The sequence below is a fragment of the Bubalus bubalis genome, chromosome 2 (genome assembly GCF_019923935.1).
Source record: "Bubalus bubalis isolate 160015118507 breed Murrah chromosome 2, NDDB_SH_1, whole genome shotgun sequence".
Lineage (NCBI taxonomy): Eukaryota > Metazoa > Chordata > Mammalia > Artiodactyla > Bovidae > Bubalus > Bubalus bubalis.
In genome coordinates this window covers 42,505,157-42,528,857 of record NC_059158.1, presented here as the reverse complement: position 1 = coordinate 42,528,857, position 23,701 = coordinate 42,505,157, and the positions used below count along the sequence as shown (strand labels likewise).

Below are 23,701 nucleotides of genomic sequence, written 5' to 3'. Positions count from 1 at the left end.
TGGTGGGCGGAGCGGCAGGGTCAGGGGGGTGGATCCCAGACGTGCGGTGATTGGCCGCGGTCGAAGCGGAAGGGGGAGTGGAAAAGGGGGCGTGGACGAGCGGCCCGGTGACGTCGCTCTGGCGGGGGCGGGGCCGGGCCGCGCAGCGTGTGACGCCGCGGCCGCCGCGCGGAGCCGGGGATTAATGGGAAAAGTTTTGGCAGGAGCCGGAGGCGCCTGCGGAGCCTGCGGGACGGCGGCGGCGGCGGCGGCGCTGGGGGCAGCCGAGACAGGTCAGTCCGGGTCCTGGGAAGTGGGTCGGCGGAGCGGCGGAGGCGGGAGACCCGCGGGCCCGGGCTGAGGCGAGCAGCGAGGCTGGTGCGCGAGGCCCTGCGGGGAGTGGAGTGCGGGGCGAGAGGCGCAGGGGGTCCGCCGACCCGGCGGCCGTCGCTTCCCGTCACTCGGGCCCGGGCGGGCCGCGGCTGTCCGTGGCTCTCCGGGCACGCCGCCCGGCTGCCGTTGCGCCCCCAGCCTTTGGATGCCCGTCGCTTTTCGAGCCCTAACCGTGGGCCTCCTCCCCTCGACCCCCAGACTTCTGCGGCCCCTTCTGGGCCTCGTGTCTTCGCCTCTTCCCACTTCTGTGTTCTGAGAGCCGGCGTCTCAGGCTCTGGGTCCCCTCCCACCCTTGCCTCTCATCTCTTCCTCCATCCCTTCTTTGGTGTCCCCAAAGCCTTGACCCTCTCTGCCCAGGGTCTCCTTGGAGAGCTTCTGCGCCCACCCCCGCCTCATCATCCTTGTCTTCGTCCTCCTATCCTTGCCCTGCCAGTCTTTGCTCTATTTCCCCATCCCCGTCTTCTCTTTCCTCCAATTGCCTGCCCCCCCACTCCCACCCCGTCACTATTACTCCTCCCCCACAGCTTTCTCACCTTGTTACTTGGCTTTTTCAGCCCATGCCTTCAATCCCTGTCTACCTAAGCCTCTCCTACCCTGGTTCCCCGCAGAAGCCCTGTTTTTTTTGCTCCGCTCTCAGGATTTCTTTCTAGTCAGCCCTGTCCCTTGCATTCCTGTCATCCACCTCCCTTTCCCTCCCAGTTCCTTGCCTCTGCTTCTGGGAGAAGCATTAAGCTCCAGACACTACTTTGTTTTCCCATGACCCACAAATGAGATCCACGTGGGGTAGGCTGTGCAGCCCCTTGATTGAAGTAAGGCTCTGAATGTCTGAGGTGAATATAACGTGTGTCTGTGTGGGAGAATTTACTACGGTGTTGGCGTCAGGGATAATGTCCAATTTATAGACCATTCTCCCAGTCTCAGCTGAGTACTTCCTCTTTATGGGTTTGTTGACTTCCAGGAACCCTTGAGGAGAGACCAGCCGCTGAATTGGGTGTGTGCCAGGGGTAGTTGGAGGCCTCATCCAACTCTTTTCCCCTTCCAGGAAACAGGGCTTTGTGGCTTTACACTCTGGACATATTATACACATTTAAACCATGATACCCCAGCCTGTCTCTGCCCTTCCTCCCACCCTCCACCCTATGCCCATCCCAGAGAGCTAAGAGAAGTCTCCAGAGAATGCCTGTGGACCTCAACCTGTTTCCTCTGTACTGGCTCCAGAACATTTTTTTCCTGTTCAAGTTTTGAAACAGATTGCCAGCCTGATAGCCCTGAGGCTGGCAGCTATCTATCCCTTTTGTTATTGGTGGCTCAAACCACCTGCTGCTTTTTCCCTCATGCATCTCTTAACCTACTGAATGTGTTCTGGGCTTCTGATGTCAAATCACTGAGCAGGTTCTCCTGAAGGTTTTTCTCCCTCTGTTTCCCTTGGGAGCTTCGTTTCCTGTGGCTCTAAGAGGGAGGCTGACACTGAGGCTCTGTTCCCCTTGCCCAGGCGTAGCTGAGGCTATCAGGTTGTATCTGCCCGAGCAGTCTGTGGGTCTGCATTAGGAAGACAGTGCCAGGAGCTTGCCTTGCTTCCAGTCACAGGCATCGTCTTCTCTGGGGCTGGAGAACCCACCATGTTCGTGGTGCATCTGGATGTTTAACCTTCTTGCCAAGGTGAAAGTTCGTCACAAATGTGTTCATTCAGTTTGAGCTCCTTTCTTTGGTGTTAGTCCTCTCAGGGACTCAGGAGATGTTCAGGAAATAACATATCCTCTGTCTCTGTCCAGTGTGATCTTGAAGGATTCTGAAAGCGTGACCCACTCGCAGGTTCAAAAATGAAAGCCTGTTGTTTCACCTGGCTCTGGGTTTCTGGGTCTCCTCTTTTGAGGATCGTGCTCTCTGCCTTTGAGCCAGAATTGAACACAGAATTGGCAGCCTTCAGGAGCTGTGGTGGAAGGCCAACTGAATCGGCCAGACCAAACTTTAAAGTTTTGGAGCCCTCCTGTGCACAAAACCTTTTCTGTGAGAGTGAATAGGGCTGCGGAAGGCTGAGCCAGTCCCCTTTCCCAAGCAGCACTAGGGGAAGGATTTGGGCAGACAGGACCAAAAGGGATCCCTTGTTCCTGTAGGAAACATCCCTCTGGTGAATCCTTCTGATGAAGCTGGGGTTGTGTGTTTGGTAGTCCTTTTGCCCAGCATCTGGCTCCTCAGGAGTTCATCCAACTCTTTTGAGCTGTTTTCTGCTGCTCTGTCTGCTTACCCGCTGGTACCACTCTCCACTGAGGTGGCCAGTAAGAAGGGCCCAAGAGGAAGTCAGGCCCAGTCCTTGGGGAGCAGCTTGGGCACCAGCAGCTCCGGCCAGATAGCTTCTTGCAGTTTGTTCACCCCGTCGTCTTCTGCGTAAGTAGTCGTCATTATCCACGGCCAAGTGCCCATTCGGTGATTTTTGCAGAGCTCGGCAGACAGGCCCCTGACATTATCCCACAGATGGGGTAGCCCAGCAGCTCCTTAGTTCAGTGACCCGCTCTTTTGTTCGGCTGCCTTTCTCCTCACCTCTCCACTTCTGCTTTCCTCCTCCACATACTCAGGAAGAGTTGCCCCCACTCAGCCTTCCAGTCCTACCTGTGGTCCCTCAGAGCCCGCTCCCCAGGGCCCGGTGAGAGGACAGCCAGTGTTGGGCGCTGGCCTGGGAAGCTCGTAGGCCTCTTTTTTGGACAGAATGCCGCTGTCCTGGCTGTTGTGCAAGCTGTCCCCAGGGCCTGCAGCTCCCGGCGTGTCCTGGGATGGTGCAGCTTCTCTCAGGAGGGGCTGGCCCTTTGGCTGCTAAAGGCTTCAGCTGTCTTCTGTCACTGAGGCCCACCTCCTAGGGTGCTGCCTGCAGGCTGGGAAGCCAAACTACAGGGCCTTCCTCTGTGCCTTTGGATCCGGAGGGAGGAGCCACTCGCAGCAGCTGAGTTCGGTGATGTCAGGAGAGCTGGGCACACGCTTGAGCCTGGCAGGGAGAAGATGGCCTCTCGCATCAGGTTTCAGATACTGGGTCTTCTTCCGTGGCACATGGTCCTTGGCCTTCATGGCTCAGAGGCTGGTGATGAGGGTGTGACTCCAGTGCTGTCTCCACTGGGCTCTGGTCAAGGAATCAAGTATGACTCAGGGCATCTCCGTTTATGAGCTGCCACCCATGGGGAGTGTTGGACTCCGGCTTCTCCCTCACCTCGCCAGCTCCTCCCACCCACCTGGTAGAAGCAGCAAAGCCGGTGTCTGCTGACTTGGAAATGAGCAGATGACTTCCAGGATTGGGAAATATTTGCTGACTCAGGCTCAGAATCACAACATCTCAGGGTATGTGTCAGTGGCAGAGAAGGAGCCACCCTGGGAGCACCTCTGAGCCCTCCTGTTTCATTATAATGTATCAGAGCTGTTTTTCTGACCCCCGGTGCCTCTCAGCTAAAGATGTGCGGTTTCTTTCTCTCCTGCAGCCTTGTGTGGTGTTTTGGGGTATGCACATGGTACTCACGCAGTGGCTTCCGTTCACCGACAGATGAGGACAGATGCACCAAAGAGGTAATCCTGTCTTTCTTACCTCGGGGCCTCTGACAACCGATGCATGTGATTTCTCTAGCGCGGGGTCGCAGATCCCAGGTGCCTGTCACTGCATCTGGTAGTGACAGTAATTAATTAAATAATTATTGAATCTGTGGCTTAAACATGGTTTTTTTGAGGAGCATTAAGCTTTTCACCTTTACACTCACTGAAACATAAACTCCACAAGGCGGGGTCTTATTTTATTTCCTGTTGTGTCTAGGACAGTGTCTGGTACAGAGGAAATGCTAAGTAAATATTGAATGAATAAAGGTACAGACGTTCTTCTCTGTCCATACGGGTGCCAGGCCACAATGATGGTGTGCACCTTTCTCTTTCATTTATGCAACAAACATTTTTGAGTGCCTGCTGTGCGCCACGTGTATTACTAGGCACTTGGAAAATGATGATGGTAAGAAATCAGATTCTGTCCTTGTTCATAGGTCTGTGGTTTGCTGGCATGTATGTGGGAGCTGGGCGTGATACATAGAATTGTTTCTAGCATCTCTGCTGGGATATCAGGTCCTCAGGAGAGTCAGAACAATGCTCCGCACTTCCCATTGCTGTTTCCCTATTTGGCTCTCAGGATGCCTGGCAGGTTTTATAAACTCTCAGAAGGGGAGTGCCATGGAATTCGACGTTCATTGTCCCAACTATCTGGGAAGCCTGGCCGTGGTGGGATCTCTGCTGGGGGCCAGGGGAAATGTGGGGCTCCTGTTTGATTTGTTTTAATCTCTGAAGCTCAGTAGTTTTAATAGCTGTTTATGGGTTTCGCTTCCCTTTCTCTGCCTCTAACACCCCGTGGGTTTTCCTGTTGCCAAACAGGGTGCTGAGCTCATGAGTCTGACAGTCTGTGGGGGTCAGGCTGTTTGTGGATCTTGCAGGAAGGTCTCAGGCAAGGGCCCCTCCTATTAATCCCATACCAAGTCTTTTGCTTTGAAGGAAATGTGAGCGTGGAAGGAGGAAGATTTGGGAGGACTTCTGAGGTTCTCTGAGAGAAGGCAGAGAGGGAAGTTCCCCAGAGTCAGGGAGAACTGCTGCGTTGACCTGATTCGCTTGGTCATTTGTTTGGGCAGGAGCTCGCCACAGTGGCAGCTACTGTCCATGTCCAGGGTCAGTTGTCCTGTTCATCTCTTAACTTTGAGCTCCCACCCCCAGCCGGAAGTTTTCTTTCTTTAGTTTCCACTGGCGAAGATGAGGCTGTAGCTTTATTGGATTTTTCAGTGTTAATCTAAAAAAACTGGTGTTGTCATCTTAGTCTTTCCCACCTAAGGCACTTTTTGGGGGCCAGATGCTGTGACAGATGATTTCAGACCTGGTCCATGGCTGTCCCCATGGCCTGGACATATGCATAAAAACATTTTTTGAACACTGAGAGCCAGTGAGTACTAAAAACATGTGCCGTACAAGGACACTCATTGATAGGAGCGAGTCATCCGTGAGGGTTGGCTTTGTCCTTAAAGAAACTGGGCATCAGATTGGCCACCTTGAAAGGAAGCTGGTTTATTCTGAAGTCAACTTCATGCTCTTAAAAATTGTTAAGGACGTCATGAACTTTTGTTTACTGCGTTGGAAATTAAAACCAAGGCAGTTTTTAAAATTACTAATTTATGAATTCATTTAATATAATAATACAACCATTACATTTATCACAAATGACATTTTAAATGAAAAATAACTATTTTCCAAAACAAAAATGTTGAGAGGAGGGACATTGTTTTACATTTTTGCTAATGTCTGGTTTAATAGAAAAGAGCTGGATTCTCACAGCTATTTCTGTGTTCAGTCTCTTGAAGGACAGTCTCAGTTGAAGAATATGAAGAAAATCTGGCCTCATACAGATAGGTAATTGAGAAGGAGAAGGGTATTTTAATAGCTCTTGCAGATAATTATGGATATTCTTCTTTAATACTGTACCAAAACTGGACAAGTGGTAGTTTCTTAAAGGTTAGTTGGAATGTGGAGTCTGAAACCTTATCAACAAACTTCTCATATTTTGTGACATTTATAATCCATTGGCCCATCTTGCACTTCGAATGGATCTTTTATTTTGGTCTTTGGAAAATATTGGTTCACTGAGTTATATATATTTTCTAAGTGTTGACATATTTCATTTTACGACATCAGTAAATCGTATTCAGACCGCTGATTTTATCCTTCAGGTATTAAGAAGCTGTGAAGCTGGCAGTGGTGGATACAAGCTTTCTATAATTTGGATTTTTTTCTTGAAAGCTAGATTTGTTGTTGTTGGTAACATACTGTCAGTTTCTTTTCTTGAAGTGACAGCTCACTTCATTTTCAAGAAAAAGTTTGTTAAATACCCAATCTAAATAACCATAATTTATTTGGCTGTTATTCTTTTGTTTCAAGTAAAAATGGTACTTTATGAAGGAAAAAAAAAGTGGCTAGTTTAGCTTGCAACTCAAACAATTGCACAATTGCTTTTCTTTGGAACAGTCTTGGAACTCCTGATTTGTTACAAAGGACATTTAAAAGACATGTACTTGGGACGTTCCTGTTCCTCATGGTCCAGTGGTTAAGACTCCTCCCTTCCACTGCAGGGGGCACAGGTTCAATCCCTGGTTGGGTAACTAAGGCCATGCATGCCTCGTGGCACAGCCTGAAAAAAACATGCACTCAAGGGGCATGATTTAATAATGTTAGTTTTTTATTGGTTCTTCTAGGACATTCTTAAGTGAAATTGGCATGTTATTATTTTTCATGATTCTGTGGGTTGACTGGGCTCAGCTGGGTAATTCTAACTTGGGGTCTCTCATGTTGCTGTAGTCGAGTGGAGACCAAGGCAGGAGTCATCTGAACACCCAGCTGGGTTGGGTGTCCACACTGGCTCACTCACTGGCTCACTCACATGGCACTTGATGCTCGGTTTTGACGAGGGTACCTACTCGGGGCCTCTCCATGTGCCCTGTGCCTCTCACAGTATGGCAGCTGTTCTGAGCAGAAACATACAAAGACTGAGTGTATTGAGAGATACAGGCAAGGTTTCTTAGGGCCTCACCTTGGAAGTCATACAGTGTCACTTTGTGTCTTCATGGTCATGGGACCGGTTCAGATTCAGGAGAGGGCTGCACAGGGGTATGAGCAGCAGGACTCGTGGTTCATTGGGAGGGAGAGAGGCCTCCATGCAGGCCAGGCAGTGCTTTTTATTAGCATTCCTTCTGTGAGGTAACCTGGCCTGTAAATGAATACTCAGAGGAGAAAAGTGTGTTTTCTCACAATTTCCATTTCTGGAAACCACTGTTAGGAAACTTCTAGTAGCCTGATAGATGCCATTGAATACCAGGTGAGGAAATCTGCACTCTATGTTCTTTGGGCAATGGGTGACTGCTGATGGTTTTAGAGCAAGGAGTCATTATGTTAATATTGCACAGAAGTTGACTAAATGGAGATAGAATGAAGGTAGAGAGGTTAGGTAGGCGATTACTACAGTAGTCTTAAGTATGAGGAAATTCTTCCTCATGTATAATCTGAGTTCTTCCGGTTGCTGCTGAAATTAATTGATTCTGAGCTCCCAGCCACACAGATTAAGTACACAGAGCCTGGGTGGAGTAACGCACACACACAGATACACTGGTGTTGTTTAGGGGTGCTGGTACACCAGAGAGGTTAAAGGGCTCACTAAAGTTAGAAGGTAACTGAATTTAGGTTTTATTGGCAAGACACATTAAAAAGTCCTTCATAATTTATCAAATAAGAAGCAGGAAAGATAAAGCTTCATGTGACACCATTGACAGTTTCAGTATCACCAGCCAAGAGGAAGTGAGGAAAAGAGTGAGAAGAAGGGGACAGATGAAAGGATGGGAGGGAGAGGGATGAAGACGGGGAAGGAAGAGGGTTGAGGGGGGAAGCAGCAAGCAGAGGGACGGAGGACGAGGCTGGAGGAACGGCTTGAGACCCAGCTAAGACTGCTCTCACGGGTCTCCAGCCTTAGGGCAGGGGCTGGCTGCTCCCGCAGTTCCCGGGGCCCTGGCTGCCGAGTTCGGCACCTCATGCCCTTGACCTGTCTCTGTGGCTCTTTGCTGTCTGAGAAGACGCCCGGGGAAGTGCTGGAGCGGCATTAGTGTCGGGTAGAGCTGGATGTGACTCTTAGCGCTCAGGGTGTGGGGTTGTGACTTGGAGACTGAGGAGCCTCCGTAAGTGCTGGTTTCTCCGAGCCAGGCTCCAGGGCCCTGAGCTCAGGAGGAAGTGGTTTCTTGCACCAGGCCCCTCCCCCATTGACAGGAGTCTTCATCTGCTCCTCAGGAGTTCCTGGAGTTCCGGGCAGGATGTTGCTCTTCTTTTCCTTTCACATGCCATCTGCAAAGCCTGACTTCTCCCAAGCCTTGGTGTCGTCTCAGCAGCTCTGAGATGGGAAGGAAGCTCCCCTTCCCCAATTATCTACAGTTCATAGCGATACAGCGTTGAAAGATTTCCCCCATGGGACTGTTCCTGAAGGGAGAGTCTCCCAGGTGTTATGGGAAAATGACCTCATGTTTAAGTTCATTTCTTTATTATTGTATTGTTAGGGACCTAAAAACTGATTTTTGTTGCTTTTCTTTGTAACCCGCTATAACTCTTTGGTCCTTATCTTATGACTGCTTTTGGCATTTCCTTCATCCAAGAATTGTGACCTCAGTGGCCCAGCGTTTCTTGGCTACCGCTCTGCTGGAAGCACAAGCCAGCTCTGCCGGCAGCGGGGGCCAGGCAAGCTGCTCTGCGTACACAGCTGTCTGCGGCCCACTTGCCTCCCAGACAGGCCGTCCTTGAACTTGCCAGAACCCAGAGCTCACTGATCATCCCTTTTTCCAAACAAGCAGGCCAGGTGTGCCTTTACTGTTTCCCTTAATCCCATAAAGCATTCCGTGCTTGTGACCGTCACTCTGCTCTCTTCACCTCCACTTGTGTTTTCTCTGGCTTAGGATTTCTCAGCCCCAGCACTGTAGACATTTTGGGCTGGTACCTCTTTGCTGTATGGGCTGTCTGCACATTGTAGGATGTCAGGCATCATCCCTGGCTTCTACCCACCAGAGGCCAGTTTTACCCCCCCAACCTTGGTGAAAACCTAAAATGTCTCCAGACGTTGCCACATGTCCCCTTGGGACAAAGTCACCCCTGGTTAAGAACCACTCCTCTGTCATTTCCCTACTAAATATTTTTAGCCAGCTGGATCCACTGGTGACCCAGTGGATCAATAAAACCCATGAGATAAGCATATCGTTCTTACAGTGGAAATTTATCATCCTCAGTCACCTCCCTGAGCCCTTGAAGGCTTTGAGGGGAATGAGCAGCACAATCCAACCAAGAGCCGTGTGGCGCTACACAGCAGAGGGACCGTGTCCCAGGTGTAAAGCCGTATCCTGAAGCGGCTGTGTTTCTCTTGCTTTGCTTCTCTGTGTCTTTTGATGTCTGGGCAGAAGCCACCTTGCTATAACTCCCAGAGGTGCCGTGTGGAGCAGAGTGGGTAACATGCAGCATTTGGCCTGTTGTTAACCTGGCCCTTCCTGGCATCAGATAGCACCAGCTGATCTGGAGCTTCTCTCTAGACTCAGATGGGTTCTCACAGCCCTCCTCCCAAGGCAGGTCTCATGGGAGAAAACTTACCTGCTATCCCAATCTCGAGCTTGTTCATCTGGCCAGATCATTTCTTTGCAGCTTCTCCTCCTGACTTTCCTGGTGGCTCAGACAGTAAAGCCTCTGCCTACAATGTAGAAGACCTGGGTTCAATCCCTGGGTAGGGAAGATTTCCTGGAGAAGGAAATGGCAACCCACTCCAGTGTTCTTGCCTGGAGAATCCCATGGACAGAGGAACCTGGTAGGCTACAGTCCATGGGGTCACAAAGAGACTGACACGACTGAGCGACTTCACTTCTTCTTCTTCCCCTCCTGTAAAGGCTTTCGGGATAGTCCAGAGACCCTGCTGGGTTCCCTTGACCCTCAGCATATGCATCCTGAGATGGACTTCTGCGTGGTCCCCCGGGGACTTCAGGTTGGAGAAGAGAAAACTACCCTTCCCTTCTAAGAAGGCCCTTCAAAGGCCAAAGTGCTCAGTTGTCTGAAAATAACTCCCCATCCCCCTAATTAATAGTATCCAGTTAGAGCAAAAGAAGGACCCTGATCTAGGACCTTGCCAAGACTCCAGACCTGACTCTTCTTTGCTACAGACCATTGGTCTGCTGCTGCTGCTGCTGCTGCTAATTTGCGTCAGTCGTGTCCGACTCTGTGCAACCCCATAGACGGCAGCCCACCAGGCTCCCCCGTCCCTGGGATTCTCCAGGCGAGAACACTGGAGTGGGTTGCCATTTCCTTCTCCAATGCATGAAAGTGAAAAGTGAAAGTGAAGTCACTCAGTCGTGTCCGACTCTTAGCGACCCCATGGACTGCAGCCCACCAGGCTCCTCTGTCCATGGGATTTTCCAGGCAAGAGTACTGGAGTGGGGTGCCATTGCCTTCTCCGGACCTTTGGTCTGAATTTCTTCCAAATTCTTGGCACCTGCCTTCCGTGGTGGTGGACTGAGTAATGGCCCCCAGAGATATTCAGGCCATAAGCCCTGGGCCCTGTGGGCATTGCCTTATATAGCAAAATGGATTTTTCAGGTAAGGATTTTGAGATGGGGCGATTATCCTGGCTTACCTCCCTTCCAGGTGGTAAAGAACCTGCCTGCCAATGCAGCAGATGTAAGAGATGCTGGTTCAACCCCTGGGTCAGGAAGACCCCCTGGAGAAGGAAATGGCAACCCACTCCAGTATTCCTGCCTCGAGAATCCCATGGACAGAGGAGTCTGGTGGCCTACCATCCATAGGGGCGCAGAGAGTCGGACACGACTGAGCAACTGCGCGCACAGCACACACACCCTGGCTTACTCTGGTGGGCCTGAGTGCAACCACAGTGTCCTTCGAAGAGGGAGGCAAAGGGAAAAGGCGTGTGACTGCCGCAGGATGCTCTGCTGCTGGCTCGAGGATGGGGGAGAGGCCAAGGAATGCTCGGAATGCAGCTGTGTAAGCTAGAAAAGGCCAGGAAACAAATGCTCCCCTAGAACCTCTGGAGGAAGTGCAGCCCGCCAGTACCTTGATTTTGGTCCAGTGAAACTAATTTTGGTTTTTTGACCTTCAGAATCCTAAGAGAATAAATATTTTGTTTTAAGCCACTGAGTTTGTGGTGATTTGTTACAGTGGCAGCAGGAAACTGCTACAGGGCTTATCCATCTCCAAGCACAGGTAGTGACTTGGCTGACCCTTGTTCTTATTCTGAGGCAGTTGTAGAGCATCCGTTTTATGGCACTTGGAGATTCTAGGTCCAGCCTTTTTGCAAACTAATATTTAAAGCAATATGCTGTCTGTAGCTCAGTCGGTAAAGAATCTGCCTGCAGTACAGGAGACCCAGATTCAATCCCTGGGTTGGGAAGATCCCCTGAAGAAGGAAATGGCAACCCAGTCCAGTATCCTTGCCTGGAAAATCTCATGGACAGAGGAGCCTGGTGGGCTGCAGTCCATGGGGTCGCAAAGAGTCGGGCACAACAAACTGAATGACTAACACTTACTTACTTACTTACTTACAATCTGGGGTAACCTTTTGGGGAGTTCTTGGGGGCAAAAGAGAAGGCCTCAGATAGTATGTGCTCCTTGCTTTTGGAACTCACCCCACACCTTCATTCAGTGTTGAGGATCCAGGGTTAGTTTAAATCTGACCCTGGTTCCCTCTTCCCCTCCGCTCTTCCTCCCATTCATTCAGTCGGTATTTACTGGCTCCCTCCTAGGTGCCAAGCTCTGTTCCAGGCACTGGGAATGAAGGAGTGAACAAAGCAGATAAACAGATCTCGTGCTTGCCTGGTGGTTGTGGTGGGGAAGGAGGAGGAGCCAGAATTAAGTAAATAGCATGTCAGATGGTAAGAAATGCTGTATCAAAAAATAAAGTAGAAAAGAGGTCATGGCAGTTTCAGATAGAGGGCTTGAGGAAGGCCTTGCCGAGAAGGTAATATTTGAGCCCAAAGAGGAGAGTGAGTCATATGGGGGAAGAGTCTTAGAGGCAGAGGGAAAGGAAGTGCAAAGGCCTTGAGGCAGGAACCTGGCTGGTGTGCTGGAGGAGGAGCCAGGAGGTCTGGTGGCTAGAGCAGTGCGGGAGGAAGAGAGCAGGAGAGGAGATCAGAGGCACGCCTGGGGCCAGGGCCACGACCCTGAAATGCCATAAAAATTTCTCCACGTGGGCTCTTCCTCTGTTCCTCCCTCGCCCCCTCCCCACCTCTCTGCCTCTCTGTCTGTGTCCTCAGCTCCTTTCTGTAGAACACTTGTCACATCATACCAGTGGAGTTCAGTTCAGTTCAGTCGCTCAGTTGTGTCCGACTCTTTGCGACCCCATGAACTGCAGCACGCCAGGCCTCCCTGTCCATCACCAACTCCCGGAGTTCACTCAGACTCACATCCATCGAGTCAGTGATGCCATCCAGCCATCTCATCCTCTGTCGTCCCCTTCTCCTCCTGCCCCCAATCCCTCCCAGCATCAGTCTTTTCCAGTGAGTCAACTCTTTGCATGAGCTGGCCAAAGTACTGGAGTTTCAGCTTTAGCATCATTCCTTCCAAAGAAATCCCAGGGCTGATCTTCAGAATGGACTGGTTGGATCTCCCTGCAGTCCAAGGGACTCTCAAGAGTCTTCTCCAACACCACAGTTCAAAAGCATCAGTTCTTCGGCACTCAGCTTTCTTCACAGTCCAACTCTCGCATCCATACATGACCACTAGGAAAAACCATAGCCTTGACTAGACGGACCTTTGTTGGCAAAGTAATGTCTCTGCTTTTCAATATGCTCTCTAGGTTGGTCATAACTTTCATTCCAAGGAGTAAGCGTCTTTTAATTTCATGGCTGCAGTCACCATCTGCAGTGATTTTGGAGCCCCAAAAAATAAAGTCTGACAGTGTTTCCACTGTTTCCCCATCTATTTCCCATGAAGTGGAGCAGCAGCCAGGCAAACAGCTTAAAATACTAGAAGAGGGAGAAAGGCACCTTCCTTTTTCTGAATAATAAAAGCAACTCCCGAGGAAGGCAGTCCGCTGCTCTCACCGGGCAGGTCCAGGTGGCCCCTGAGGGTCCTCCCTCCCCTCATCCAGGCCCCGAGGCTGCCGCCCACCCCGCTCCACCACCTTCCTGGTGTGGAGCCGGCCACCTCGCATGCTTTCTTAACAACCCCGCGCCTCCCGGCCCTCCCCCACCCAGAGCAGCATGGTGGGTGCCTGGGGGCTCCCGGGGCGGGGGGCATGTGAGCTGGGCCCCTGCCTGTTCATGGCTGTCGCCTGGGCCCCCAGCCTCACAGCCCCAGGTCCCTGTGCCACCGAGTCTCCCTCTCCTGGGAGTGGCCGTGCCAGACCTCAGGACTCTGCCTCCGCTCCGTCCTCCCGGTGCAGCTGGGATTTCGAAGAATCAGATTCCAGAACGTCTAGTATGCCCAGCCTGAAGAGTCACTCTCCCTGGATAGTGACCCAGGACAGTTCTGGTGCTCCGGCAGCTTTCCAAAGTGACATTTTGACAGCTTTGATGTCACTGGGAGGTCGGGTACAGACTGTCTTCACGGATTAAATCCTTCACGCCTACGTCCCTGATTTTAGAGTTAGTCCTAGGTGACTCTGTAGAACCTGTTCTGAGTAATGGCACCATGGGACTTCGCTGGCAGTCCAGTGGTTGAGACTCCGCGCTTCCACTGCTGGGAGCGTGGGTTCGATCCTTGGTCAGGGAACTAAGATCCTGCGTGTCATGTGGTGCAGCCGAAAAGGATAAATAAATACATAAATAAATAATGGCACCAAATCAATTGCCATTGAGAAATGAGAAGTCAAATTGACCAGTGATAACTTTGCTTTCCCAAGAGAAAATCACTAGGTAAATAAATTCCCAAACTGCAGGCTGCGTCCAGTCAAAAGTGTATTAATCCAGTCCTGTTTACATGCTGTTACAGCGTGTGATTCCTGTAAATTCTTTTCTGGCTCTTTAACACTCCAGTGTATTTACATCACCTACTTGTAGTTTGCCTCCTATAATCCTCGCAGTGGGTCACCTTTTAGAAAAACATTTTGTCTGTTTTCTAGCCCATTCCCTGACCCAGTGGACATATGTGCCCCCAGGCCTGCCTCTGCCCCTGCCAGCCGACCATGGCTTTGTCCTCTGCACCACCAGGACCGTGTGCTTTGGACTCGTGTGTGCCCCCGCCCTGGGCACCTCGTGGATAACCAGAGGGTACCTCTCGCGAGCTGCCTTCAGTACTCCTAGGGCTTCTGCCTGCGTGCTGCTTCCTGTCTGCGGACTGCAGCCTGAACTTTGCCTTCCTTTCTGCTTCCATTGTGAGAAAGAACCAGTCCATCCATCCTATGGATGGATGAGTCAGACACCTTACTGAGTCACAGGGGAGCAGCCTGCCTTGCACGGTCATGTCAGTCCTGATGGGTGTTCCCAGCCCCATCAAAGGTCTTCCCAGAAACTGGCTGCTTGCAGGGCCAGTGCCGTGTGCAAAAAGGCTCACCGGGCACTTGCTGGATGGACAGGAGACTGGATGGACGGTAGACTGGATGGCCGGCCTAAGTGGCCCTCTCCCCACAGAGAGGCGCTGGAGCCAGCCCACCACAGAGCCCTCTGGCAAGGCGCCTCGGGGAGCAGTCAGAAAGCTGCCGTGTTCTCTCTAGGAACCTTTCCCAGTTGTTGCCCCTCCCTCTGGTTGAGGCTCAGTGGAAACATCCGAGATTTCTGGCTTTGGCGGTTTCTCTCAATTGCCTCCTTCTCCCTGCTCCCTCCACGGGGTGTCTAGTAAGGCTCCCTTCTCACACCCCTGGCTTGGCACCTGCTGGGGTATATCATGGTGGGGTGACTGCCTGCAGGCTAGGCTGTGACCCTGACTGTGGCCTCGTCAAGAGCTGGGCTCACCTGTGTCTAAGCCCCTTTCCATCCCCAGCAGACGTCAGTAGATATCTGAGTGGTAGCTAAGTCGAATATGTGTTGAATGCACTGTGCTCATCACATCCCGTCATGGTGCCTTGTTTCATCCACACCTCCCTGAAAGGTAGAAATCATTGTACCGTTTTACAGATAAGAATGCTAAGGCTCAGATAGGAAAGCTGCCCGAAGCAGCACAGCTAGTAAGTGGCAGAGCTGAGATTTGAACCCAGGAGATTGAAGCCTGCTTATTTGATTGCCACACAGCAGGGCCTCCACTCAGAGGGGTGACTGGCCAAATCCAATTCTTCCACTTCGGAAAGTACCTGCCTGACCAGCCAGACTAATGTTGCCTTAGAGAACACTCCCTGCTTTCGAGCACAGCAGAGCCTCTTGTTGGTCACTGAGCAGAAGCAGAGCGTTGGCAGGCTTTGGGGCCCCCCGCAGAGCCTCATTTCAGGTCGGCGGGCAGAGGAGGCCCTGAGAATGACTGTACTTAGTGACTCCCTGGATCTGCCCCGAGGCAGTGAGCAAGCCCCCTAGAATCATAAGAATAACCAGCCAACTGTTGGGCCAGGCATGGAGGGTGGGACGGGCTTGTAGGAGCCGGAAGCAATCCCTGCTACAGTGCAAACCCTCCCGCTTTCAGCCAAGTGAAAGAGGAAAAAGAAGAGGGCCCACGTGTGCACACATGGAGAGAACGGAGGAAGGGAAATTGTCCCTGTTCAGATTCTCCCTCGGGCCAGGCGTTACCCTGCGGAGGAACTCGCTACTCTCACACTGTGGACATGGTGTGTGGGATGAGGAGGTATAGGTAAAGGATCAGAGAAGCTGAGCAACTCGTTCAGGTCACACAGCTGACAAATGATAGAGCTGGGGTTGAGCCCTTTGGAGCCCATGTTCTCAGCTCAGTGACTCTGTCCTCCCTGCTCACGTCCCCTTAGCCTGAGCTTTCTAGGTGTGTACAAATGAATGCCAGTTTGCATCAGCAGGCTGGGAGCAGAGGCAGAAGGGGACTCGGGGCTTCTGGCACCTGTCTTGCTCAGCAGCACTGGCCCTGCCTGTACCAGGAGAACGTCTCGGGCTCAAAGCAGCAGTGGCATTCCATTTTCCTCCTTTCTTGTACCTTGCCATCCCTGGTTTATTTTGGGAGAGCTATATTTATTTCTGCTCCCACTTCCTCGCTGGAGGCAGGGGTTGGTGTGCAGGGAATTTGGGAGTCACCGGCCCTGAGGGGCATCTCTCAGGGGCCCTCTGAGGGGGCCTTGGCTGGACCCTGGGGGCTGGGCCTTGATGGCCGTTCCTCCACCCAGCTGTAGGAGCGGAGGTTCTGGAGAGGGGACCGCCACACTCCTCATTTCTTGGGCTTCTCAGAAGGGAATGGGCTTTCACCTAGAGCAGAGCAGGAAGGAAGTAGCATGTGGCACTCCCTGGCAGCGTCTAAGGATAAGAACTTTGAGGGAATGTGAGATGCTGGTTAAGAGCCAGACTGCTTGGAACTATATTCTGGCTCTGCTAGTGGCCTTGGGCAAGTCACCTTATCCCTGGATGGCTTTCCATCTGTAGCAGGGGGAGGTAACTATAGATCTTACCCCTCAGGGAGGACTTAAGGATTAAAATTGCTTTTAAAATTACATGTTGAGGCACAAAAGAGACATTCATTGAGTGTTTTGTTTTATTGGCCGTACCACATGGCTTACCAGATCTTAGTTTCCTGATCAGGGATTGAACCCAGTCCCTGGGCAGTTAAAGCACGGAGCCCTAACCACTGGATCGCCAGGAAGGTCCCACTTGCTGACAGTTGAGTGTTTTATTGTTAGCATATCTCTGCACAGTCAGCGTCCAGCACCCTAGGGGATGCCAGTAAACACTGGTTGGACTGAACAGAACTTCAAGACTCTTGGTCTTCCTCTCTGCATCTGAGTGTTGGCTGGAGCAGGTATTGACTCCTGTGGGACCTTGCTGGGTGATGCCTATGGCAGCTGGCTGAGGGTCACCCCCACCCTCCCCGGCCTGGGCCCTGGAGGAGGCAGCCACGTCAGGTGAGGCATTGTCCGGCCTGAGGATGTCAGGGCCCTGTTTTTCCTTTCGTAGTTTTCTAAGGCTCTGGCTCTGGGGTGTGAGCTCTGGCCGGGTTGGGACCTATGTCCCATGGGTGCAGTCACTGCTGGCTGGTTCTTTGTGGTTGGGCCTGAAGTTTTAGAGGAGGGGCTTGCCACTAGCAAGCTGTTGAACTCTCTAATAACAGTGAAAGACACCTTTGGAAACTTGTATTTGGGGACTTAGGACTTAATCAGATGTAACCAATATATGTGGGCTTCTCTTGTGGCTCAGTTGGTAAAGAATCTGCCTGCAGTGTGGCTGACCTGGGTTCGATCCCTGGGTTGGGAAGATCCCCTGGAGAAGGGAAAGGCTACCGACTCCAGTATTCTGGCCTGGAGAATTCCATGGACTGTACAGTCAGTGGGGTTGCAAAGAGTTGGACACCACTGAGCAGCTTTCACTTTTTGTGCATGTATGTATATGTATGTGCTTAGTCGCTCAGTCGTGTCTGACTCTTTGCGACCCCATGGACTGTAGCCCACCAGGCTCCTTTGTCCATGGGCATTCTCCAGGCAAGAATACTAGAGTGGGTTACCATGCTCTCTTCCAGGGGATCTCCCCAACCCAGGGATTGAATCCAGGTCTCCCGCATTGCAGGAAAATTCTTTAACATCTGAGCCACCAGGGAAGCCCATATATATATACATGTTAGTCACTCAGTCGTGTCCAACTCTTTGCGACCCCATGGACTGTAGCCCACCAGGCTCCTCTGTCCATGGGATTCTTCTGGCTGTCCCCACAAACCAAAAGCCAGGATTGTGGGAATTTGGGAAACTTTTTTGGATGTGGAGCTGGCATTCAAGCACAAGAGTTTCTCTATGTGTGGTTTTTAATTTATTTTAAAATGTTTTAACTATGTAAATAATGGTTATTCATTGTAGACAATAGGAAGATACAGATTATTACTGAGGAAAAAAAGTCATACATGCACACACCTGTGATCAATTAATCTACGACAGAGGAAGCAAGACTGTACTGTACGATGGAGAAAAGACAGTTTCTTCAACAAGTGGCGCTGGGAGAACTGGAAGCCACATGTAAAAAGAGTGAGGTTAGAACATTCACTCACATCATATACAAAAATAAACTCAAAATGGTTTAAAGACCTAAATGTAAGACCTGAAACCATAAAACTAGAAGAGACCATAGGCAGGATACTCTTTGACATCAATCATACCAGTATTTTTCTGGATCAGTCTCCTAAGATAAAAAGCAAATGATAATAAAAACAAGAATAAACAAATGGGGCCTAATTAAATAGCAAAGGAAATCATCAACAAAACAAAAAGATAACCTACAGAATGGGAGGAAATATTTGCAAATGATGTGACCAACAAGGGTTAATACCCAGACTATATAAACCATACAACTCAATATCAAAAAACAAACAACCCAATCAAAAAATGGGTAGAGGACCTGAATAGACATTTTTCTAAAGAAGACATACAGATGGCTTACAGGCACAAGAAGATGCTCAGCATCACTGATTATTAGAGAAATGCAAGTCAAAATAACAATGAGATATCATGTCAGGCCTGTCAGAATGGCTATCCTTAAAAAGTCTACAAATAATAGATGTTGGAGAGGATGTGGAGAAAAGGGAACCTTCCTACACTGTAGGTGGGAGTATCAATTGGCACAGCCACTATTTAAAACAGTATAGAGGTTCCTCAAAAAACTAAAAATAGAACTACCATATGATCCAGCAGTTCCACTTTTGGGTATGCTGCTGCTAAGTCACTTCAGTCGTGTCCAACTCTGTGCGACCCCATAGATGGCAGTCCACCAGGCTCCGCCGTCCCTGGGATTCTCCAGGCAAGAACACTGGAGTGGGTTGCCATTTCCTTCTCCAATGCATGAAAGTGAAAAGTGAAAGTGAAGTCGCTTAGTCGTGTCCAACCCTTAGCGACCCCATGGACTGCAGCCTTCCAGGCTCCTCCATCCATGGGATTTTCCAGGCAGGAGTACTGGAGTATAGATCCAGAAAAAACAAAAACGCAAATTCAAAAAGATACCTACACCTCAATATTCGTAGCAGTACTCTTTATAATAGCCAAGGTATAGAAGTATCCTGAGTGCCCATCAGCGGACACATGGATTAAGAAGAAGGGTATACATTTACAGTGGAACATTACTCAACCCTAGAAGAATGAAACTCTGCCATTTGCTGCAGCATGGATGGGCATAGAGAATATTATGCCTCATGAAATAAGTCAGACAAAGACAAATACTCTGTGACATGATTTATATGTGGAATCTAAAAAGTAATACAAATAAATGTATACACAAAACAGAACAGACTTGCTGATACAGATAACAAATTTGTGGTCACCAGAGAGGAGAGGGGAGGGAGGAGAGGGCAAATTAGGGGCCTGGGATTAAAAGATACAGACTACTGTATGTAAACTATTTGAGCAACGAGGGTATATTGTGTAGCATGGGGAATTATAGCCATTATCTTCTAATAAATTATAATGGGGTATAATCTGCAAAAATACTGAATTACTATGCTGTACACGTGAAACTAATATAATATTGCATATCAACTATACTTCAAAGAAAAATTTTAAAAGTCATACCTAGGGAATTCCCTGGCAGTCCAGTGGTTAGGACTCAGCACTTTCACTGTCGGGGCCCCAGGTTCAGTCCATCTTCCAGGAACTAAGATCTCATAAGCCAAGAGGTAGGACCAAAAAAATCAAACATAATTATGCCATCTGCAAGTGACTGCTATAAATTTTTATCTTTGTTCATTCATTCATTCATCTATTAATGAATATTATCTTTTGGTGAAGAATGTGGGTAACAATCTCTCACAAGCCAAGGACTGTGTTCTTTGAGGTTTTAGTATGATTGTATATACCTAATCTTTTTTTCTCTCAAAAATGGTGTGTTGTTTATCAGTTTTATGAATTGCCTTTCCCGTTTTTCAGGTGGTTTCATCATGTCTCTGCTCTCTGACCTTCCTTGCCTTTTATGAGTGAGCAAAGAAAGGTATTTTGCCCAAAGAGAGGCATTTGGGAAGAGCCACCTGTTGGAGTAGTTGCTTGAAGGGTGGATGGCAGGGAGGTGCGTGAGCTGTGTCTCTGCCTCTCCGCATCTGTCCCTGTCTGCTGTCCCTCCCCACCCCTCTGCCTTTCTTTTTCCTCCTGTGCAAACCCAGGAAAGGATACTGCCCCCAGTCTGAAGGTTTCTTTTCATGGCTTTCAGAGGAAAACCTCTCAAGAGCTCAGAAAAAAAAGTACACAGAATGAAGATGGGAAGGATCGTGCCCAGCAGGGGGTGGGGCTGGGGAAGAGTGACAGACAGGAGGGCCTGGGTCCCTGCCATCTTGCAGCAGAGAGAAGAGACTGAGTGCTAGGCGGAGCGGAGGGGGCGGGGCAGCTGGCGGGTGGCCCCCAAGGTGGCCGGGAAGAGCCTGACGTTCAATATAAGCTGCCTGGATATGGGCGGAAGTAAGGGGGAAGGAATTACATCTTGAGGGGACACACTCCTCCACCCAGGCCCTGCTCTTTCCATGAACCTCTGCCTGTCTACTTTCCCCACCTGGCAGTGCCTAGGCTGGGTAGTTTGACAGGGCTGACACACCTAGCCACAGAGCTCCACCGACCCTGCTCCCTGGCCCCTCCCTGGGCAGTGGGTGGGGATCTGAGCACGTAGTCAGGCTTGGGAAAGATGTCCCCAGCATCCTCAGAGTTGGGGGAGATGTCCCCAGCATCCTCAGAGTCGGGGGAGATGTCCCCGGCATCCTCAGAATCGGCCTCTCAGATTCCATTCTAAAACGACAGCTCAGAGCTGGGGGGGAAATTGAAGGTGGGGTGTTCAAGGAGGAACAACGATCCCTCCACTTCACTTCCTCTCGAATAAAGTGGGGTCTCTGGCATTAGGTGAGGAGAAGGCCTCTGAGCCCTGAGGGTAGGTAACACTTGGCATCTCAGCCTTTTTCTGAACTACTCTGGTCAGCACACAGACTGGTGTTTCATGGAGGGGGTGGCCAGGACTTCACGCTTGTGAACAGGATGATTTCTGTAAGCCGTGTGTCCCTGTGGGCCTCTCTGGGTCATGCGTGTTCTCCAGTGGAGCCCAGTCCTGGCAAGACCTGGTGGCCGGCCCCTGGGCTGCAGAGCAGAGCAGCTTCCTGTGCAGCCCCTCAGAGCCTGCGGTGCTCCTCGCCCCTCCTCCACCCCTGAGCTATAATTAAGTCCCTACATGAAACTGTATCCCTCAGCTGACACACACTCAGAACCGCAGTCCCGGGCCCTGGGCAGCTCCTCTGGGGTGACCCCGGGGGCTGCGGTCTCAACCTGCAGACCCGCTTGGGTGGGGCTGAGTGATGGTGGGCGCCTGCCAGGAGAGACATGGGTTCCGTGGGGCAGGGGCAGGCCTTGCCCACGAGGCGGAAAGTGGGGAGTCAAGGGGGAGGTGAAGGTCTGGTGAGCAGCCCGAGTACAGGGCACCCGGGGCAGAGGGGTAGGGCAGGCGGCCCTGCAGGACAGGAGGGCGCAGACCGGCCGAGATTCTGAATCACCGGGCCACGAGGCAGAGTGGGCGCAGTTCCTTTTATCTTATCATCTGTACGTTTCTGTGGCATTTGAAAATTGAAGTACACCTCACATAACATAAAATTCACCTCTTTAATGTACGCCCTGTAGTGGTTTGGGTAGATTTACTGTGTTGTACAGTCATTGCCACTATCTAATTTCATAACATTTCTGTCAGCCCTAGAGCAAACTCTGTACACATTAGTGCTGATTCCTGATACCACCGTCCCCTCATCAGTTCCCTATCAGCCACTAGCCTGCTGTCCTTCTCTGTGGGTTTCCCTGTTTTGGACATTTCATATTTATGGGATCATACAATATGTGGCCTTTTGTGTCTAGCTTCTTCAATTGGCATAATGTATTCAAGGTTCATTCATGCTCTAACATGTAATGGTATTTCATTCCTTTTTATGGCTGAATAATATTCCATTGTATGTATATCACTTTTTGTTTATCCATTCTTCGGGTGATGGACATTTGGGTTATTTCCATTTTCTTGACTTCTGTGGACACTCGTTTACTGGCTTTGTGTAAGGATATGTTGTAAGTTCTTTGGGGGTTATTTATAGGAGTAGAATTGCTGGATCATATGGTAACTTTCTGTTTAATATTTTGAGGAACTACCAAACTGTTTTCCAAAGTGCCTTCATCATGCCCTCACTTATTTTCGTTTGTTTCTTGTATTTATTGGCTTTGTATTTGTTTGCTTATGGCTCTGCTGGGTTGTTGTTGCAAATGGGGGCTGCTCTTCGTTACAGTTCTCGTGCTTCTCGTTGTGCTGGCTTCTCTCGTTGTGCAGCGTAGGCTCTAGGGCACCCAGCTTCCAGCAGCTGGGGCTCCCGGGCTCGAGAGCACAGGTTTAGTGGTTGTGGTGCACAGGGTTAGTTGCTCCACAACTTGTGGGATCTTCCCGGACCAGGGATCGAACTCGTTTCCCCTGCATTGGCATGCAGATTCTTTACCACTGAGCCAGCAGGGGCACCCTATGTATTTATTTTTAATTGTGAAACATCCGTAACAAAAATTTTGTCATTTTAGCCATTTTTTCAAATGTAAGTTCAGTGGCATTAAGTACCTTCACATTGTTGACAACTCTCACCACCATCCATCTCCAGAACTTTTTTATCTTGCAGAAATGGGAATTCCCTGGTGATCCAGTGGTTAGGACTCTGAGCTTTCACTGCTATGGTCCTGGGCTCAATCCCTGATTGGGGAACTAAGATCCCACAAGCTGCACAGCATGGCAAAAGAAAAAGCTGGAAACCATCTTGCAAGAATGAAACTGTACCCTAAATAAACTCTCCATTCCCCCCTCCCCCAGGCCTCTGGCAGCCACCATTCTACCTTCTATCTCTATGAACTTGGCTACTCTAAATCCATCATATGAGTGGAGTCATACAGTATTTGTCCTTTTGTGACTAGCTAATGTCACTTACTGGAGCAGGGCATGGCAACCCACTCCATTATTCTTGCCTGGAGAATTTCATGGACAGAGGAGCCTAGCATGCTGCAGTCCGTGGGATCACAAAGAGTCAGACACGACTGAGCGACTGACTAATGCCAGTGTCACTTACAGCGTCTCAGAGTTCACCATGTTGTAGCACGCGTCAGAACTCCATTCGTTTGTAAGGCTGCATAATATTCCATTTAGGAATGTACCACATTTTGTTTATCCATCTGTATATCATCCATTTGTGTATCATCTGTTGATGATCCTTTCATCTGTTCCTTTCTGCTTTTGGCTATCATGAATGTACTGCTCTAAACTTGGATGTACAAATATCTGTTCATGTCCCCTTGTTCAGTTCTTCTGGGTACATACCCAGAAGTAGAATTGTTGGGTTACACGATAAGTCTATTTTTAATTTTTGAAGGAACCACCACGCTGTTGACCGTAGTGGCCGCACCGTCTTACATACCCAGCAGCGCTGTCCAAAGCTGCCCACGCCTGCCCTCTTGATTGATAGCACTGTTGCATATAGAACCAGAATTTGGGGGTTACTGCTCCATGTTTCAGTATGAATAGTGGATAAGAAGACTCCAATATGAAGTTGGATTCTAAGTTCTCTGTAAGTAATCTGTTTTTATTCTTCTCTGAAAGATGTAAGAATTTTTTTTTTTCTTGGAGTTCAAGATACATCACCAGGATGTGTGCTAAGTCGATTTAGTTGTGTCCAACTCTTTGCGACCCTGTGGACTATGGCCCACCAG

General features: G+C 50.0%; 1 protein-coding gene across 4 annotated transcripts in view; it reads left to right on the top strand.

Annotated features, from left to right (window-relative positions):
- Positions 1-113: 113 nt before the first annotated feature.
- Positions 114-23,701, top strand: part of PPARD (peroxisome proliferator activated receptor delta) — an 87,032-nt gene continuing 63,444 nt past the window's right edge. For 2 of the 4 annotated variants that reach the window (XM_025271219.3, XM_044930925.2), the window contains exons 1-2: positions 114-272; positions 3,834-3,918. The gene's annotated coding sequence lies outside the window, so the exon portion shown is untranslated. Of the gene's footprint in view, positions 273-3,833; positions 3,919-23,364; positions 23,560-23,701 lie in introns of all 4 variants that reach the window. The other 2 variants (XM_025271211.3, XM_044930927.2) reach the window with 2 other exon arrangements.